At 36.7% G+C, this 18,202-nt stretch overlaps 1 long non-coding RNA gene across 1 annotated transcript; it reads right to left on the reverse strand.

Moving 5' to 3' along the window:
- Nucleotides 1–284: 284 nt before the first annotated feature.
- On the reverse strand, nt 285–6,196 carry LOC149137982 (uncharacterized). Its single transcript, XR_016264819.1, has 2 exons — nt 5,201–6,196; nt 285–391 (listed from the first exon to the last, which is right to left on the reverse strand). It is a non-coding gene; the product is annotated as an uncharacterized LOC149137982 (long non-coding RNA).
- Nucleotides 6,197–18,202: the final 12,006 nt, after the last annotated feature.

The raw sequence follows: 18,202 nt of genomic DNA on the forward strand, positions 1-18,202 counted from the left end.
GATAAACCCAAGTTCATTGTGGGATAAGGAAGTTCAATTTAATTATTTATTTATTTTGTTTAAAGTTTCATTGTTCATTCATTACCAATATCAATTTATTTAAACAAATTATAATTTTTACTACATTCCACAATTTTTTTTGTAAATTTCTTTAAGAAGAGAGAAAAAAGAATAATATCAAAATAACCATAATCACAGTAGACATTCCTCATAGATAGTCATAGCCATAGCTATCTTGAGGTCTTAGAGAGAGGGAAAAGCCACTCCCTCAAAATAAATAGAAATCTTATTAATAAAAATTGTTATTGTTTAGAAATAATAATATAATTTACATATAAATAAACAAAAAATCAGAAATTATAATTCTCAATCATCTTCATTCTCCATCTACCTGCAAAAACATTAGAAAATAGGTGTTAATTATAAGATATAGAGAAAAATAATTACATTGTTAAAATTTTGAAAAATAATTTACAATAAAATGAAGAAAAGAATAAAATAAATTACATCATATTATTATATACAATGAGAAGAATTAAAATGATTTTCTCCTACTATTTATAGAGATATTAAATTGAAAATATTATAGATATTAAATTGAAAATATAAATAACAGAGATTCTAGAAATTTAAAAATAAACCTAAATAAAATTTAAACGTACTATTAAATTTTCCTAAACCCTTCTACTAAAATTCAAACTCAAATATAAAATCTACAAACAAAAAAATTGCATACAGCTATCAACCTAATATCATCAAATACCCACAAGAAATTATTATAATACAATCAACCCTTTTAGTAAAATTCAAACTCAAATATAAAATCTACCAACAAAAAAATTACACGAAGCTATCAACCTAATATCATCAAATACGTAGAAAAAATTATTATAATGTGATACGTGAAACAGATTGTTAATATAATATTTAATAAAACAAAAAAACAATAATAATTAAGGGAAAACTCACTTGCAATTGCTCAGAACCCATTCTCCAATAATGGCCAATGGCAAGTAAATTATCTAGGCGGGAAGCCGAAAGTGGAAATTCCAATAACTTCGGCCTTATACGCACCTTTATTGAATTGTTTAAAACCAGCGCGTTGTGGAGCTTTTGAATTTTCTGACAGACAGAGGCAATGATTGACGACTAGGACACTGAGCGACTACTAACGTTGGTGAAATATTGGGACAGGAGTAATGCTTATGTTCCTGACTCCATCTGTTGGGAAAAAGCTAAGATAATTATGTTGTGGTCCTCGAGATATATGTAAAAGTCCATAAAGTTAAGATAATTATGTTGTGGTCCTCGAGATATATGTAAAAGTCCATAAAGTTAAGATAATTATGTTGTGGTCCTCAAGATATATGGAATCTACAATAATTTTCTTAGTTTTGACCTTACTTTTCTTTTACTTTGTTTTTGTAGCGGGTGCATTTGAAGGAGGCTCCACCACTTTTCCTTTTACATAGTCCATAGCATCATCCTCTTCCAAAATCAAATCCAAAGTCATCTTCCATGCATGATAGTCGGATTTGTCCTTGAGCTTGTCCTTGGATTTGAAGTATGATGTAGTCCTCATTGAAGCTAGACCTATATTCTTTGTCCAACAACTTTCCTTAGTGATTGCTTTTCTCACTATTGCTTGGGTTTTGTCTTCACCTGGGCTCTAATTCCATGTTAATTTAAGTTAACAATGGTATGTTCTATGTTTAGCACAATTTACTTCAATGTTCCTTAGTAGCCCAATAAGAATTTCCAATAGCAATCACAAGAATCACATTAACAATAAAAGCAGATAGAACATGAAACAAAATGTAGAAGACAAGGCAAGACAAGAAGACACCAAATTTCACAGATGCCAGGGAAAAACCCCAATGTGGGGAAAACCCCTTGATCAATTCTTCTTATTATTATATCAAAAGTTCAGTAGAGAGAGAGACTACAAAAGTCAGATTGACTTGCCCAATTCAAAGTCAAAGCAGCCATGTGTATTTCTATAGTCAAACTTCAGCCCTAACCAGAAAGTCAACGTTGGTCAAAACAACAGTTAAACTCAGCCTCAAACAGTAGTCAAAGTCAACCCAAAACAGTCACAAAAGCAACGATCAAATTTGGTCAACATGTGGTCAACCCTGCAGTCAACGCAGGTCAAACAGCCCAAGAAATCTCAATTTCTATGCCAGTAAATGTGGCTTGGTCAAACAGAAATGTTCCTCCAAAAATCGTAGTCAAAACTAGTCAACAAGCCCTTGGTCAATGCTGGTCAAACTATCTAAAATTTTGAAATTTCGGTTTTGGAATTCAACCCAGAAAAAACTTGTCCTTCTTGCCACACGTATGAGAGAGAAAAACTGCCCAATGTTGTACGAACCAATAAGAGAAGGAAAGAGAATGAGTTAGTGATGAATGTGCCAAATGACGAGGAGGGACACTTGTATTTATACAAGTCAATGAAGTTGAAAGGGACAATGAAGTTGAAAGGGTCATGCCTATTGGGCTCCATGAATCTACATGATGACAAAGCCAACCTGAACAATTTGTGAGTGGGCATAAATTCAAAATCATACATTTGCTGGTTCGAATGTGATGATATTTATATCAATCTTGGTCCTCTCAAAAAGAGGAATCTAATGCAATCATCATCTCCATCAAATGAGCTGTCCCAAGGTGGAATTTTGCCCTAGTTGCCAATTTTAATACAACGATAGCATTTCATGCTGCTAACAACCGTCCTCAGAATCCTACTGCTGGAGAAAAAGCAACCATCCTTGGAGACCTGCCTGCAGGAGAAAAACTGCCAGCAATTGGACTTTGTCCAACCTTTAATCTATCCCTACAAGAACTACAGCAAGCATATGCACAAACATTTGGCCTCTTTCAAAATCGTCAGTTGTCTTATTTTGTATTGTGGCCATTCTTATTACTTTTCTAGCCTCTTGGATGCCTTACAGTTTTCCAACCATCCCTAATTTTATCCTAGTTGTCGATACCCATATTTCATGTCTTCCTACGTGGTCAACTAGTCAATTTTGACCTTCCTATTAACTTTCATTCATGTTTAGGACTCAAGAGATGACCCCATAGAATCGCACTAATTATCCTCTTATGTACGATTGACAAAATTCTGCAAGGGACGAAAGTGGGCCCTCCTTTACTTATCAAATGACAGTTTTCCTCACCATTCTCAGGAACAAGACTCAGCATAACAACGCCATATCACTCCTATTCCATACCCACATTTTGGTATGGAGTTTTTTGGCATCTTCACATTCATCCTTGGGCTCCTTTGTCCCCTTGGAATCTAACTCTTCATTACACAATGGCGTACGGGGAGATTCTTACAATTCTGCCTGAGTTGAGGTTGAGATTATGGATTCCTGACGATTTAAATTAAGGTTAGGATCATGAAATGTTACAGTTGACTGAATCTTTCCATTTGGGTTCACACATTCTTGCTGTGACGAATTAGGTGTACACCCATTCCATCTAATTTCTCTCCTAGTAAGTGGTGCTCTTCAAAATGTTGTTGATCCAACAAAACAATGACGACAACGATTGCAACATCAACAAATCAGATGCATGTGTTCTATTTTCTGATTTCTGCTAGTCTATAACTGATTTATCAAATGGTTCCATAGTTTATAACTGATTTATCAAATAGTTCCATAACTCGCCTTTTCAAGACGCAGTTGACAACTATCACAAAGATGGTTCATTATTCTTTTAACGCAACTGGCTTGGAGGATTCACAATGGACCTTAAATGTAAAGCCTTGGTTCGTCCTCTTTTATAAAAGACTCTTAGTTTTAGCAGTTTCAATTACTCCAAAGAAATTATATTTCCTTCAATGCACAATGCGAAGTGGCTAAGTCAATTCCTTGTTGGCAGCGCTCCAACCTCCACTAAATTGTCATCAGACATTCACAAAATGGTGCCTCTAAGGGAGGGTCAAATTTAACCCAAACTCCTCAACCCTGGGAGGGTCAAATTTAACCCAAACTCCTCAACCCTGCCTCTAAGGGAGAGTCAAATTTAACCCAACCTCCTCAACCCTCACCATATCATCCAACTTTCCAAGGTAATTGCCACTTTCACATACTGATCCTAGACACTGTTGAATGCCAATAAATCTAACAAAGATTCCAAATAATAAACAAAAGAGCCAATAGTTTTCTTTCAAGCTCCTTAAGTAACTAAGTCAAGCAAGGGTCAGCATTTTCAACAAAGAACTTATGATATCCAAGACTGTAAAATTGCTTAGATTTCCAATACCATTACAAAATGCTTTTCTCAAGTTTGTACCTATCAAGTGTGTTTCTACCCAGCATAGTCGATGTGCTATTTGTACTTGTGAGATCTAAGGACCACACAGTGCAAATATTTTTGTCTCTCACCTGAGATAGTGAAATTGTTGTGACATCGCACTCAAGAAGTACTAAATTATTAGAGAATTTGAAAGTATATTTGTTTGAAACCAAGTGGATGTAGATTGCCACTCCATTAACAATAACAATAACAACAACAACAATAGCCAAGCCAGACATTTGTAAGATAATGGGACCCTCCACATATTTGACTTATTTGATTGCTAAAATCTGGAGGTGTACATACTCTGCCCTACTCTGTATTTGAACTTAAAGAGGAAAGATATGTTCTCAACCATTAGACAGATGGATCAAACACCAAAGTTTCCAAATCAGACAAAGCTTTAAAACAAGAAAATATTTGCAACAGCTTCCTTATGGGGTTTGGAAATTTCAAGTGGGGTGCTCGGCTTCAATAATCTCTGGAGGTATACATATTCTGCTGTAATCTGTATTTGAACTTGTAACATTTTAGTAGAAAAGATATGTTCTCATCAGACACATGGATCAAACACCAAAGTTTCCAAATTAGAAAACGCCTTATAGCAAGAAAATATTTGTAACAGCTTCCTTGTGGGCTTTGGAAATCGTAAGTGGGGTGCTTCGCTTCAATGATCATGTTTCCAAAGTTCCAACAAAAACCTTAGGATCTTTTGAAGGGAAGACAGGGAAGGGTAAGGATGCTTACATCAGTAGAGCAATCCATAGAACGCATCCAAAAACTCTGTAACCAGTTGTTCAAATCAAATCCTACAATACAACGAGATGAGGTGGTGGCTAGTGAAAGGCCTGCAAGCGGAAAAGCTCAGGGAAGTGAGAGATTATGTACATACCTTAGTCGTCACTGTCTATTCGCAGATCATGTTGAGTTAAGCCCCGATGAACGAATTGAAAGACCTTGTAGCTGTAACTTCTGCAGGGTCGAACTAATCAGATCTTTTACGGGTTAAGAAGAATTATTTGGCCAAGGTTGTTTTTTCGATACCCAAATCTCTACGCCCTTGGCCACTACTGCAATAACAACAGCTTTTTTAAATCTCTGCTTTTCTTCTAAACAAGATAGATATTCGATCGCATACTGCTCTAAGGATCTTTGATCGATGTGTACAGTTTATCTTAAAAGTTCGACCTGTGTGGATATACCCAAGATAAAAGTTCGACCTGCGTTGATATGCCCTCTTTTTGTCTTGAATGGATATATCCACAGTCAAGGTTGTTTTATAAAACCCTTCTCCACAATACTTCACTATAAAACAAAGAAAAATCACCTGAAACTTTGTAAACCCATGCAACTTGATAAATAACAAGGGGTAATAAGAGAGTAAGATATCTCAATCAAAACACGCCTCCAAGCTCGTGTCGGCAGATTAAAGATGAAACGTCAAAGAGGGCCTCTTTCACTTCTTGTATTTCGAAAATTTTCGTTAGCATACACTACATCTTTGCCCTGCATCGAAACCTAGAAGATCTCACGCTGTAAAAGAGGGAAATAATGAGAAACACCGACTTCAATATGAGGAGAGCTCATACAGACCTCATTTTTGAATGAATGAGCTCCTCCTCATGTTAAAGTGGGAGGTTCCATTATTATCAATTCCTGTCTTTTACAACGTGAAACCTTCTGAGCTCCCAATTGTGCTCTCCAAAGGAATCCTTAAACTCTCGCCCCATTTGAAACAAATGGAAAGACTCTGTCGCGGAAAGGACCAGAATATGCAGAGGGGGAAATGGGAAGGAAGCAGAAAGGGAGACGTTTAATCATGTGGGTAGGGTATTCAGATAGATGTGTGGGTACACCAGCGGCCCAGCAGAGAATATTTATGGGGAATTTGAGCATTTACAAGTAATAGAAAAATTATCTTCACAACTGCTGCGATTAGGTCATAAGGGAGAAAAGAAAAATTGATGGACCTGGAATTTTGATTATTTTCACCATTTAACTTTAAAAATTCGGAACAATAGTAATCAAATTTATTGTAGAAAAAGACCCAAAAAAAAAAGAAAGAAAGAAAGAAAGATGCGAGACACGTTGTGTGATGTTTTGATATTTCACTTGATCTTTCCCATCCACCGCTGCAATTTGAATGGTCCAGTTTTAATTTAATTTGGAACGGTATAAAAAAAACAATGCAGCGCTGTCCAGTGATTAAATTTGAATGGTCCAGTTTTAATTTAATTTGGAACGGTATATATATATTTAACTTTTCAACTATTAAAAGTTCTAAAAAAGAATTGTAATTTTACACACATGTATATTAAATAAATCCTTTATTTTTTTTGTAAGCTTTGGTAGGACCCACACATATTCCACATTTTTTACAACCTCTCCGCAGGATTCGAACTCGGCTGGGCAGTGTTCCACATTTTTTACAACATTTTACAACCTCTCCGCAGGATTCGAACTCGGCTGGGCAGTGTGAAAGCCATCCGCCCCAACCATTACATCATGCACGTCATGTGCTAAATAAACCCTTTATTAAAAAAAGGAAATGAAATAATATTTTTCCAAATTTTAAAAATTTTAAATTAAGATTTGTCATTAATGTTTTATAAATTGTGTTGGGTATGTTTAATTTATAGTATCCATTAAATCCTTACCTATACCATGCTTTTTTAATTTTGCTCCATTTTGGTTTAGATTTAAGCTCCATTTTGGTTTAAAGAGCAAGAGATAATTAAGCAGAGAATGATTCTTGTTACTAATGTCAGCCCAAAAAAAGTTATACTTTGTAACCACCACCGCCTTTTACTCACTCTTTAGTTAATAAATAATTTATAGTATCTATTAAATCCTTGCCTACCACACCATGTCCCTTTAATTTTGCTCCATTTCCGTTTAAAAAGCAAGAGATAATTAAGCATAGAATAATTCTTACTACTAATGTCAGCACAAAAAAGACTATATTCTGAGATAAGAATAATTCTTACTACTAATGTCAGCACAAAAAAGACTATATTCTGTAACCACTGCGGCTCTTTAGTCACTCTTTAGTTAATAAATACTTACTAGACCATATTTTGTAACCAGCGCTTTAGTCACTCTTTAGTTAATAAATACTTACTACTAATGTCAGTGCAAAAAAGACCATATTTTGTAACCGCTGCCGCTCTTTAGTCACTCTTTAGTTAATAAATCTTGTTCCATCCAGAAAAGCTTTCATGCAAAATTATTGTAAATTGTAACATGGATCTCCATAGATTAGAAAAATAAATACAAAACATCCATCTCCATAAATTTTATCACTGTATCCATAAAATAAGAACTTTTATCATTAGAATATATTATCACATATTCATTTTATTCTAAAAATTCCAATAAGAATTTTTACCATTAAAATATATTATCTGATATTCTTTTTATTTTAAAGATTCCATGGCGAGATCAAAATGATATGGTTCGTTAAGTGGATGAAATTTTTATGATACACAGAATTCCTTCACTATCCAAAAGATTGTGCACTATGGTAGAAAGAAGCACATTAATTATGAAAGAATAGAAAAACAATGGGTAAGTTCAAAAATGTGAATGAACAATATTTTCAACATTTAAATATGGTAACTTGATTCCAAAATTCATATAAATTTTTTAGGTCATATTCCATTTTGAGCCTTTGAAATTAAAGTATTTGGTGTACTTATTATTGAAATTCATTAGGGGAGGGATGCCATTAGGCAAACGGGTCCAGCTACGACCTCATCGATGCCACGTCAACCAACTTAAGTGTCATACGACACATGTCATGTGTGTGTGGTCACTGGTTCAACTAGTTTAGTGCGCGTTAGGCTAACCTAGCGGCAACTTGTCTGAGCCTTCATTCAATTGTTGCCTTATTCTGTTCGGGAATGTTTCTTGTGCATTTCTGATCCCAAGTACTTGCACGACGTTGTTGCAATGCCGCTTACAACGATGCCTATCCTTGGCCCTGCAAATGGCGAGTTATGTGGTCTTTCCACTGCTTGTTCAAGGGGTTGTGAGGTTGTTATCTAGAGTTTGGTATGGTTTATTGGGTTTTTTTCTCTTCCCCGTATAGTGTATTGCCCTGGGTATTCGTCTTTGTTCATCCCTATGGCAAATTTAGCTCGGCTCAGTGTTGGTTATGGCAGTTTCATGCTCTGAAGGGTTTTATCAGGTAGAAGAGTAAGTTTATGTGCTACACTAGAGATTTTTGCTTGTTTTATGCAAGTTTTTGGAGGTTTTTTATGTCTAACCCCATGGTAGGCCAGTCTTGCAGGTCATTGTGCGATTTTGCAGTTGAAGCTACGATTTATCGAGCATATGGGGTTCTTGTGGCGCACTAGCAGGGAGGAAGCCGACGAAACGAGACCTAGAAGGTAGGACATTATCCTACAATCCTATATCTACTTGTGTTTTTAAACACATTTCATTGGATGGATTATTGTACCTTTGTGCTTATTTGCCTGTGTTTTTGAACACTTTTCAGTTGTGTTGGTTTTGTCTAAATTGTGGATTTTGTGTGGGCTTTTTGTAAATTGTGGGGTTTGAAGAATGAATACTTTATGCGTCAAGTCATTTGTGCAGCAATGGTGCATCGAGTCTGGTTGTAGTTTTAATGTTTTGGTGTTCTGGTTGCGATAATTTACTCTGATTGCGCGCTCAGTGCTGGGGTTGGTGTATTAAATTGCTTTGTATGTGAGAATAGGGTTTGAAATGAGCACAACCCACCAAGGTAGAAAGTATTGTTGAAATCTTTAATAAGCTACAGGTTCAACTGTAAAAGGACAAAAGAGAGCATACAGTTGTTTTTCTTTAAAACAGAGAAAGAATTCTAAAAAATTATTACCCTACAAGCCCGAGCCTTAATTTTTAAAAAAGATAAGAAGCCCCATTAGAGAATTCATGTTTAACTATCATTCCTAATTAATTATAGAACAATAAGTATTCGCTGTCTTGGAAATGTAAGAAGAAAAATTATAGTCACGGCCTTATGGGCTTGAACCAAGAATTGACGAGTGAAATAAGAGCTTGGAAATAAATCCTTAGGAGGAGGTGAAACCTTCGACAAAATAGACAGAGCACAAATATTATTGAAATGTTGTTACAGAAAATGGGCACTTGCCCTTAATATTATTAATAGAACTTCTAGACATAGTGTTTTACAAATAGAAAAGTGTTTACAACCGGCGTAAGACGAAGAGACCTAATTAAGTAATTCAGCGTCGAATCTCTTAAGAATAGAGGAATCTAGTAAATCATGGTCTTGATTGAAATTTTGTAAGTACACAGGGTTTTTCACTATTGGTGTTGCTAATTGGCTTGGCTACGATCTCGCTGAGATTGTTTGGGCGATGTTTTTCTTTTCATCTTGATATGGTACTAGTTTGAAGTTGATGTTGTGTGGTTATGTTGGTATTTTTTTTCAGTGAGTTAGAGTTTCTGGTTTTTGTGATGGACAGTGTGACGAGTACATGCTATCAGTAGTTTGGATTATGATTGGTACTTGATTGGATTATGATTATGTTACCAATGTAATTGAATGATGCATAAATTTTGTTAGCAGTGGTTAGCAATTGTTAGCAATATAATACATTTAAATTGTTAACAGTTGTCAACAGTGTAATACATTTAAATTGTTAGCAGTGGTTAGCAGTTAAATGTTGTTAGCTTGTTTTTTTGTTTGTTAGATTTAAATTTAAAAACTAAGTGATTTTCTTCAGTAAGTTAGATTTTCTAGTTCTTTTTAAGAAGGGTATGGAGGGTATGGCGGTACATGTTATTAGTGGTCTGGATTATGATGGGTACTTGATTGGATTATGATTATGTTACCAGTGTAATTGAATGATGCATAATTTTTGTTAGCAGTGGTTAGCAGTATAATGTTGACCGAAGTTGTTAACAGTTGTTAGCAGTATAATGTTGATGGAAGTTGTTAGCAGTATAATACATTTAAATTGTTAGCAATATAATACATTTAAATTGTTAGCAGTGGTTAGCAGTAAAATGTTGTTAGCTTGTTTGTTTGTTTGTTTGTTAAATTTAAATTTAAAAATTGCCTAAATACATGTGATTTTCTTCACTAATTTTAGTCCCTCCCTCACTCTTTTCAATTTGGATAATGGTGTCCCTCCCCTAATGGTTTAAATGCTTGCATTATGAGTTGTATATTCGTGGTGCCAAAGAAAGGTTTGGAAGTCTCTTTGTTTTTTCATGGCCAAAAAATTATGTGAGGAGGAGATACAACCACCATATGTGATTGCAACAGAGAAAAGTACTTGCAAATTCATCAAAGAAGGTGCTTAGAATTAGCTTTAGGGCTTGTATGTTGTTGTATGGAACTGGGTGATTCAAACTAGAAAAGTTGGTTAGCAATAAGATGCCTAAACATGTTGTTGTCACTGACTCCTAACAAAACCATAAATTAAAGCTTCCAAGTAAAACATTAAACAAAACGATTCATTGCTTTAAAGTTAGTGAATTTCTCTAAATAAAAGCGCAGATGTTGATGATTGAAAAAATCATAAAAACCTGACATCAAAATAAAAATATTTTTCAAATTAGAATTCGAATTCAAATTCAAATTCAATAGAGTTCATATTTTTTGATTCAATTTATCTAACTTTGATCAAATTATCCAAACAAAGTTCAATTATCTACAGATCATATTATCCCAACAAAATTCAAATTCTTGAATTCAATTCATCTACCTTTGTTCCTTGATCATCACAATGACCATTAACAAACATTCTCAAATCAAGAAAAAGTGGATGTAACTGTGTAGAAGAGAATGGTATTTTTTATCATTTGCAATCCTCAATCTGATGAACTAGATAATCCTTAATTGTGTAGAAGTGTAGCTTCTACTATTAAACCAATCAACATATTGCATCCTTACAAAATTTACATTGCGATGTGGTTACAAAAATTATGTCATGCTTGCCCAAAATTGTTGAGTTGCCAGCCTGGCCCAAGTATGGTGGACTACCCAAGATTGGTTGATTAGGATGTGCCTAAATGTTGCCATATGCTTGACTCCAATTTCCTCCTTGTAGCCATGGAGGGACTTAGTATCCCAAATGTCCACTTGTGTTACTAACCCCAACACTGAGTGCAGGTGTCATATAAACATAGTTACGATTTAAACCTGCACTGGTAGGGATATAAGAGGTGCACATAACCCCTAGATGATAGCGGGGGACTTGGATGTTAATCAGGGCTTCGTATGATGGTGTGTGCTTTGCAATGTGGTTCAGCGTGTTGGACATCATCCTATTTGCCTCAAATAGTCTTGGACCATAGTCTTCCATGCTTGTCACCCCTCCTCCTTTTTCCAACACTTGTTGAACCTTTCTTGCCTCCCTCTCTTGCCTTGCCAAAAAAAATTATGTTCCTTGTCTTCTCTTGCTTTTTGTCTTTCCAACCTTTCCTTTGCTCAAGCTTCTGTTACTGCAATCCTTGCAGCTCTCTTTTCCTTGGCCAACTCCTTTCTCTTTTTAGATTCTTGAATTTCAATTTTTTTACGTTCAGAGTCAACAATAAATTCACATAATCTTCAGATGTGACCAACTGTGAACTCCCCAAACGACGACAATATGATGTTTAGTGCCTTGATGAGGCCTTCACTCTCTCTACTGGTAACTTTAGGAATGCACCAAGTATTCTATGCTTTAATGTCCCATGCTCCTTAGGACCTAACACTTGGGTTTCAACCTCCAGGACAACTAATTGGCCCCCATTGTTTTCTTCTTCATGTACTTCATGATGAATAGGCTCCTCTTCCAGTGACCCATTGTCCACAAAATAATGAACAATTTCAGTGTTCAACTCTGATGGTTGTGAAGGCATGCACATGCTTTCCTCATTGGTGGTAGACACATTATGTGTGTTGATATTCATCATGGCCTCTACCAACCATGATGGTGGGCTTACTTGGGTTGGCATGCTCAATTGCTCATTGTTTAATCCTGTTGCATTATCATTTGAAATCAAGTTTGCATTTTCACTCGCTTTACCAACTACCTCATATGGAATATCACATGAAGAATTGGTCGGTGGTTCAATGGGTGTGACAGCCTCCCAAGATATTGACAATTGGTTCATGACTAAATGGTGTCTCACTAACATGTTCATCATCATCACCATAGAAGTGCCCTTCAGAAAGGAACATTATACCTTCGGCAGCAGCAACATCTTCTTGACCATCAACATGGTCTTGCAAGTTCTCTGCTTCTTGGCCTTCCACATCAAATGCTTGGCTACAACCAGTATCATGAATAAGAGCATCAACATTAAGTGGCCATATACCAGTCCTAAATCCAGCCTTGATATTAGAAGGCGTGAGAGCCCTTTTAAATGCTTTACTTGCAAGCTCAGCTAGCTCAAACCTCTTTACTTCCACCCCTATATTTTGTCATACACGAAGCTCGCTTGACCCTGAAATAGTTCTTGAAAGGCCCAAACACGCTGACATCAAGGGGTTGCAATATATGAGTGGTATGAGCCAGCAACGTTAACATGTCAATGCCCAAATTATTGGCCTCCTCAATTGTCTGCACAACCATGTGGCATCCATGGCCATCTAAAATCAATAGGTGTCTATTTTCAGGCGAGACACCACCTCGTAATATGCAACAAAATGACAAAGCCAATTCAGGAATAGTTCATTTGTCATCCATGCATGGGGATGTGTAGCCATGCATGCACCTGGTTCACAGTATTGTATACAATTTTTTAGATGTGTTTTACCTTTGAATAGATAAAATCCTGGGATTGAAGAACCAATTGCATTGAAACAACAAAGAATAGTGATCTACCCCCTGCTCTTAGGGAAAATCTTGGCACATTTATGCTCCCTCTCTTGGAAAATACTCGCATACCACAATTCTTTCCTGTCTGTAAACCTGTTTCATCACAGTTCCATATATGGTATAGGGCATATGAGTGTTGCTTGTATGCAACAGAAAGAGTGTTATGGAACTTGGACACAATTGTAGGGCGTAGATTTAAAGCCCTATCTCTGTCAAGGCCCTCAGTTGTACGTATCACAAGGTCTGGAATGTCTGGTTTGTTGTAACTTACTCTAGGCATACAAGTGTTGTCGTGGTTGGTGATCTGTGTGGATTACTGTCTCCTTTCCCATCAAATAGTGCTTCCACTTCTTCACAGCTTGCACCAGGGCATAGAGCTCCTTGTTGTAGGTAGGGTAGTTAAAAACTGCCCCATAAAAGAATTCAAAATGGTAGCATACGAGTCATCCTCCTTATATCAAAACCGCTCCTATAGCATACCCACTCGCATTTGTCTCCACTTCAAAGGGTCACTGCAAGTTTGGTAATACCATAACTTGTGCTTGATTGATCTTTTTCTTTAGGTCCTTGAAATCCCTTTGTTGACACTTTCCCCATTGGAAACTCTTGCCACTTGTTGTTATGGCATGGAGCAGTGTTGCTACTATTGAAAATGAGGCTATGAATTTCCTCAGGTATTGGTATTGAGCTACCCCAATGAAACTCTTGACCTCAAAAACATTAGTAGGCACCATCCATTTCATGATGGCCTCCATCTTGGCAGGATCTATCTACATCTCTCCTCCACCTATCACATATCGCAAAAATTGCTATGTAAACTCACACCTCTTAAGGTTTGCTAGTAGTTGGTGCTTCTTTAATGTCTCTGACACCTACGTCAAATGTGAGATGTGATCTTCCTAAGTAGCATTGTATACTAGTATATCATCCAAATAGACAATAACAAATGAATCTATAAAATAGTGCAATACATCATTCATTAATCTCATAAATGTAGTCGGCGCATTACATAGGCCAAATGGCATCACAAACCCCTCATACAAACCTTGACTGGTTTTGAAGGCGGTTTTCCAGGTATCTTTGTTTTTTGAAATGAACCTGGAGTATCTAGACTTGAAGTCCAGCTTGGCGAAGTATTTTGCTTACAACAGTTAATCCAATAGATCATCTATCCTCGACAGAGGGTACTTGTTCTTGAGTGTGATTTTGTTCAACGCCCTATAATCTATACACATTCGCCAAGTCCCATCTTTCTTTGGCACAATGATGATGGATGACCCACATGGTCATTTACTCGATCGAATGATGCCATGTTCCAAAAGTTGCTGAATTGTTTCTTCACCTCACATGCTTCTATAACTCACTGCCTATACAACCCAATTGTTGGCAATGCGGAGTCCGGCAATAGTTGGATCTCGTGCTCCATCTTCCTCTTAGGTGATAACCCTTTAGGCTCTCAGAACACATCCTTGTATACTTATAGCAACTCTTCCAGTTGTTGTTTATGTTTCTTAGTGCACCCCTCCAAGGATGCCTTGCCTCTTACTGACTCTTCTATAAACTAATTTCTCTTAAAAACAATAAAACATACATCTTGCTAGAACTAATCAATTTCTTGACTTGGTTAACACTTACCAGCGAAATTTTTTACTTCCCTTTGTGTGTTGATCATGAACGATTTTCCATCCTTGACGAGCTGATACTAGTTAGCTCTCCACATTAATATTGCATCTCACATGTACACATAGGGACTCCCAAACATGACTCCACATACATTTAGGGGAACCGCATCTAGTTCTGTTTCATCAATAAAATCAACGCTAATAGCAAATCTAATTTTGCAATGTTTTGTTACCATCAGCTCTACATCCTTATTTACTCATCCCAATGGATATGGGTTTGGATGATCAAGAACTTCCAACCCCAATTTCTTGACCAACTATGTTGCAAGGAGATTCACCTGCAATCTTGAGTTAAATAGAGCATCAATTTTTGTCTTCTTGACTTGTATCTTAATATGGAAGTGTTTGGTCATTTCTTTCTCTTCTTGTTGCTAAAGGCTACTCAAATTCACCTCTTTTTGCACTGATGTACAGACAATCTTCTCATCCACGTCCAAGTTTCTTCAACTTGTCTGCTCAAATCAGTGTCCATGACGTTCTTCTTCTTATTGTCTTTCTTTTTGTTCTTCGGATTTAGCTTTGGATGCAACTTCCAACACTTCTCCTCTGTATGGTTGTCTATGTTGCAGTGGTTGCAATGGTTGTTGGGATCTTTGCACTGATGTGTTCTGGATACCATATTTTTATATTTTCATGCTTTATGTTTCTTTTTCCCCTCCTTAGAAGCGTCTTATTGCTCCTTGTGCTTCGATCCACTTGATTGCGCCCTCTTCAAGCCTATGTTCTCCAGGTTATGTGCGTGTACACAAGCCTTGTCCATTGATTTCGGCTTGAACAACATCACTTGCTCCCATAGGTGACAATGTAGGCCCCCCAAATACTTAAGTACATCTGGGTTCTTTGAGGAGATACCTAGCATTATGCTAATCTTTTTGAACTTTGTGGTGTACTCCTGCACATTTTGCCCCAACTTTTGTCGAAGTAGTGCCATCGAATCCACTGGTCCTCTATATACCCAATAGGGTAAAACTATTACTTAATGAGGGTTTTGAAGTCCTCCCAATTATTCATTGGAGGATCCCCTTCCAACCTCAAGGTCTCTGTGTGGCTCTCCCACCAACTCGGGGCATGGCCCTTTAATTTTAGTCGCACAAATGAAATCTTTTGTTCTTCCTCAATTTGTTGGACATTGAAATACACATCTAGTTGTTGCAACTAATGATTTAACTTCAAAGCGTCGATCTCGTCGTGGTACAACTTGATATCAACCTTTGCTTCCATTTTAAACAAGGGTTGTGATTGATTCACAACACTCAAACTGGGTTGATTTTTTCCAAATTCTTTCTTTAGTTGGTTCTCTGTTTCTTTCCAATCTCTTGATCCCCCTTCTGATTTGTCATCTACATTTGAACCCCCATATTCTCCAAATATCCCAAGCTTATTACTCATGGCCACCATTAGGATGATTTATATCAATGACTTGTTGTTCCAACCACGAAAACCTCTCCTTTGCAGGATCACGAGGGTTATTCACAGATTCGTCGGCCATGATTAGGGTTTTATGACTTTTCGCTCAACGGATCTTGATCTTCGCAATATTCTCGAAAGAAATTGCTCTGATACCAATATGATCCATAAATTGTCGTGGATATTCCATTGCACGTCACAACAAATCTAATAAAAATATATTTTAAATCTGATATTTTACACTTACATTTTCATTAGATTTTTTGGATATGTAGATCTATTGTTAATAGTACATGCATGTGAATAAAAATTATGCAAAAAATAGAGAACGGGAAAATAAAAGCTCACACACACATTTGACACAAAATATGCTTTGGGAAACCCTTTCGAGAGAAAAACATAGCTAGAAGGTCAAGTCGCTCCGCTCTCTTTCTCTGAATGGAAATATGGCTGCAAGTACAATGAAGTATGGCTTGTGGCCCGTGGGCTGCTACAGTGCACAAATCCTCTCTATGTGCTCTACATCTTATCTCTCTTGGCTCTTTTTGCTCAGTCATGGAACAAATGCACTCAAAAGAATGAAATCTCTTTTCCTCCTAGTGGCTCAATTATAACACAACATGATAGCCTACTAGTGGTTAGGTTTGACTATCTCAACTCTTGACCAAAGTTACAATATAGACTCTTCTAGAGTCTTCTACATCATAATCACATGGCTAGCCCCTTTTCCATGAATAATGGGGGTTGACGTGACACCCTCTCGAATTATGGTGGTGAAAACAGGAAAGTCAACTTCTGAGTGGCATAACTTTTCCCTGATGTGATTCTTGCACCGTTGGAAAGGTATCTATGTGTAGAATAGCGTGAAAAAGTGTTGCGCCAAAGCGCCAAAGTTTTACCTCCAAAAAACGTCGATTGATGCCTCAAAATGCTCTCACAAGGTTTTAGGACTTATTTTACCACACTGGGTTCTGCCGGTAAAAATAGTCCTGTGAGCTTATTCCTCCACTTTTTCAATTCTGAAAGCATAGAGATAGATGACAAACAATATAATGATCCAATCCTGAACAACAGTTTGTAAGCAATTCTAAAAATTTGCTTCCATGGACAACACAAGATGTGTATCAGACTTGAGAGATAACATTCATAAATTATGAAGCAAATCATATCTTTAATTGAGAGCAAAATGTCAAATTCACAATGCCACTGTCAAGTATACACCTAGAAATTGCACCGACTGAACAAAACTTAAGTTGACTGATTTGGTTGTACTTCTAATCCAACTCGGCCTCCCCTGAATAGGCTGCTACAAGCATGCAAAGAATGTGGTCTCAAGGAAATTTCTAGATCTGGTACATGAGCGTATCAATGACTCCCTAATTTAGAATTTTGTCCCCTTTTTGCCAGCACTTGGTACCATAAACCCTTATGCAATATATTGCTCAGCCCTCTAAAAAACAATGCCGGGAAACTTCATAATTCATCCTCCTCACCTTAAACTAATATGTCCCTTCTTGTATGACGAAAATAACACTTAGAATTGGAAGCAGAATGATGAATGACAGTTCGGCCCAAGAGTCTCTAAGTCTAGAATGAAGGATCAGATAATCAAGGCAATCAATCCTCCTCTAAAATGTGTCTTTTGGCATGTTGAATCTTAAGTATTGGTGCAAGATGACTTGGCCTCTTCCCTCTTGAATGAGCTCGATCCTCTTCTTGTCAGAATTTAAATGTGTTATTCCTTGGCATCAAGATAGAATATGCAGCCTCCTAAATCCTTTTTGCATCACGTCCCTCCTTGTAGATAATTTCGGCTCATCATTAAATCAGCAATTCAGTTCAGCCCTCGTCATTATTAACTCAGCCCTCCTGCAATTTTAATGAACTCAAACCCTTCTTGGCCCAAGATAAATTCTGGATTTGCAAATATAAATTCCTCCTCCAGATTGGGCAGTTCGATCTTCACTTGGTGAGACAAATAAG

The sequence above is a fragment of the Pinus tabuliformis genome, chromosome X (assembly GCF_031772625.1).
Source record: "Pinus tabuliformis cultivar Carrire ecotype Pingquan chromosome X, CPIR1, whole genome shotgun sequence".
Taxonomy (NCBI): domain Eukaryota; kingdom Viridiplantae; phylum Streptophyta; class Pinopsida; order Pinales; family Pinaceae; genus Pinus; species Pinus tabuliformis.